Source organism: Leptonychotes weddellii, chromosome 2 (assembly GCF_054177405.1).
Source record: "Leptonychotes weddellii isolate Sample4059 chromosome 2, ASM5417740v2, whole genome shotgun sequence".
NCBI lineage: Eukaryota > Metazoa > Chordata > Mammalia > Carnivora > Phocidae > Leptonychotes > Leptonychotes weddellii.
The window spans coordinates 12,902,459-12,905,857 of NC_138370.1; the positions used below are offsets into that span (position 1 = coordinate 12,902,459).

The following is a 3,399-nucleotide window of genomic DNA, read 5'->3' on the forward strand; positions in this document are numbered from 1 at the left end:
GAGGGGATTTAAAATTCCTCAAATTCTTTTTTTTTTTCCTCATTAAACTTTTGTTTTAATGAGTCTCAAAATCTGTGACAGATTTTTGGTCAAATCATTTCCATTAAAAAGGACTGATCTTTGGGGGCACCTGGGTGGCTCAGTTGGTTAAGCAACTGCCTTCGGCTCAGGTCATGGTCCTGGAGTCCCTGGATCGAGTCCCGCATCGGGCTCCCTGCTCAGCGGGGAGCCTGCTACTCCCTCTGACCCTCCCCCTCTCATGCTCTCTCTCTCACGTAAATAAATAAAATCCTAAAAAAAAAAAAAAAGAAGGACTGATTTTTAAAAACTAATAACTTAAAACTGCCACACACACAGAAACACAAATGGTCCACAAAACATTCTCCTTTCCTTCTGAAGGTTTTACAATGCCAGTCTTTTACTATTCAACTTAAATGGCCAATGATGTTGGAGGGGCGTCTAGGTGGCTCAGTCGATGAGTGTCTGCCTTGGGCTCAGGTCATGATCCCAGGGTCCTGGGATCGAGAGCCCCGCATCAGGTTCCCTGCTCGGTGGGAAGCCTGCTTCTCCCTCTCCCACTCCCCCCTGCTTGTGTTCACTCTCTCGCTGTGTCTCTCTCTGTCAAATAAATAAAATCTTTAAAAAAAAAAAAAATGGCCAATTGACACAAACAGTTCCGAGACCGTTCTTCCACCACTCATTAAGAGTGGGTGGCAGGTATTGGGGCTAATATTCACTTAGCCTTCTGAGCTTTCTGGGCAGACTTGGTGACCTTGCCTGCTCCAGCCGACTTCTTGTCCACTGCTTTGACGAGACCCACAGCAATCATCTGTCTCATGTCACGAACAGCAATCCGGCCCAGAGCAGGAGAGTCAGAGAAGCTCTCAACACACACAGGCTTGCCAGGAACCACATCAATGATGGCAGCATCACCAGGTTTCAAGAACTTGGGACCATCTTGCAGCTTTTCTCCAGAAAATGATCTATCTTCTCCTTCAGCTCAGCAAACTTGCAAGCAACGTGAGCTGCGTGACCATCCAGCCAAGGTGCATATCCAGCACTGATCTGGCCTGGATGGTTCAGGATAATCCCCTGAGCTGGGAAGCCAGCTGCTTCCGTGGGTGGGTCCTTTTTGCTGTCACCAGCCACACTGCCACGACGAACATCTTTGACGGATACGTTCTCGACATTGAAGCCCATGCTGTCCCCAGGAAGAGCCTCCCTCAAAGTTTCATGGTGCATTTCCACAGACTTTACTTCAGTTGTAACATTGACTGGAGCAAAGGTGACCACCATGCCGGGTTTAAGAACACCAGTCTCCACTCGGTCCACAGGGACAGCACCAACACCACCCATTTTGTAGACGTCCTGGAGAGGCAGATGCCAGGGCTTGTCAGTTGGATGAGTTGGTAGCAGAAATGCAATCCAGAGCTTCGGGCAGTGTGGTGTCAGTGGCGACCCCATCTTTATGGGTGACTTTCCATCCCTCGAACCAAGACATGTTAGCCTTTGGCTCCAGCATGTTGTCACCATTCCAATCGGAAATTGGCACAAATGCTAACTGTGTCAGGGTTGTAGCCAATTTTCTTAATGTAGGTGCTGACTTCCTTAACGATTTCCTCATGTCTCTTCTGGCTGTAGGATAACTCAGTGGAATCCCTTTTGCGAACACCAACAATTAGTTGTTTCACACCCAGTGTGGAAGCCAGAAGGGCTTGCTCACAGGTCTGCCCGTTCTTGGAGCTACCTGCTTCAAATTCACCAACACCAGCAGCAACCATCAGGACAGCACAGTCAGCCCGAGATGTGCCTGTAATCATGTTTTTGATAAAGTTTCTGTGTCCTGGGGCATCAATAATGGTCACATAGTACTTACTGGTCTCGAATGTCCACAGGGAGATATCAATGGGGATACCACGTTCACATTCGGCCTTTAGTTTATCCGAGACCCAGGCATACTTGAAGGAGCCCTTGCCCATCTCAGCAGCCTCCTTCTCAAATTTTTCAACAGTTCTTTTGCTGATCCCACCACATTGGTAGATCAGATGACCAGCAGAGGTAGACTTGCCCAAATCTACGTGTCCAGTGACGACAATGTTGATGTGATTATTTTCCTTTCCCATTTTGGTTTAGGTTGAGCTGTGGTTTTCATGACACCTGTGTTCTGGCTGCAAACCCACTGCGAAAAAGCTAAAATTCCTCAAATTCATGTCTCATTGGTAAGATTAATGTAAAGAAATAGAGCGGACTGAAACTGTAATCAGTGGGGTACGAACTGGGGGATGGGGGGCAACAAACAGGCAAATTACGAATGAGGGTCTGCCCTTAAGGGCTATCCCTTAGTAGGGTGCTTCTTTTGACACGTGAGAACTTACAGATTCTTCAAACACCCTACATTTGTTCTCAGCGGCTGCGATGTCATCCCATCCAATGCTTGGCACACAGTGAATGCTGGATCTGGTGGTGAATGAGTGAAGGGGACAGGGAGGAAGGGGAGGAGCCGGGCTGTCACCTGCAGGCAAGGATGGGACCAGGTGACCCACCCTCAGACCTCAGGGTTACAGCCCATACAATGGAACTGTTATTAACATTCCTATAATGTACATTTCTCCCCAACCTGAATCTTTTCCCCAAGTTCTCGGTCATGTATTGTAATTTACAATAATTTCTTATTTTCAGTAGCATATACCTCTAGTTTTCTGTGCAAATTTACCCCGTAGAGCACATGAAATCTTCATGCTATAGAAAGAGCCAACGCTATGAGCCAAAACTCTTCAGGGATAACTTCTGGATGGCCACCCAAGTTAACCAAGAGTGAAAAGCTATAATTATCAACCCAAAAGAAAGCCAGTTGCCTAGAATAATCAAAGTCCATAAGGGACACCATTCATGGCATCTGCAACATACTTTCCTAAGCAACGTTAACATCAAAATATGGACAGCAACAGCCTCATCTCTCCTGCAATCTCCCTAAAATTACTATTTCTCAGTAGTTATATTTATACTCCCCCTAGTTCTTGGACTTCTTTTTAAAGTCCAAAAATAAATGGTAAAATAGGACAACATGGGGTCCTGTGAGAGACTGCCTATTGAATTAGCTCGAGCATGGATGCTAAAATAATCCTCAGGGCTCCACTCCCAGTTTTTGCTTCATTCAACAAAACAATGTTGAAAAACTACATTTGAGAGCATCTATTACTTTCAAGTACTACATAGACAAGTAGGAAATAAATCATTGCATATAGGAGACAGTACTTAAGGGAAGTACTGCAAATGCTCTATAGAATATTTGGACAAGCAGAGCTACAAAGCCCCCTTTGTTCGTGGGAAGCCTTTCAATCTATGCAATTAATTCATACCACCTAGGATAGCCTGGAAGTCTCCTCTACCTTTGCTCTC

The 3,399-nt window shown here is 45.8% G+C and overlaps 1 pseudogene; it reads right to left on the reverse strand.

The window, feature by feature from the left end:
- Nucleotides 1–593: 593 nt before the first annotated feature.
- LOC102736269 (elongation factor 1-alpha 1 pseudogene) lies at nucleotides 594–2,163 on the reverse strand (annotated as a pseudogene).
- Between the last annotated feature and the right edge of the window lie 1,236 nt (nucleotides 2,164–3,399).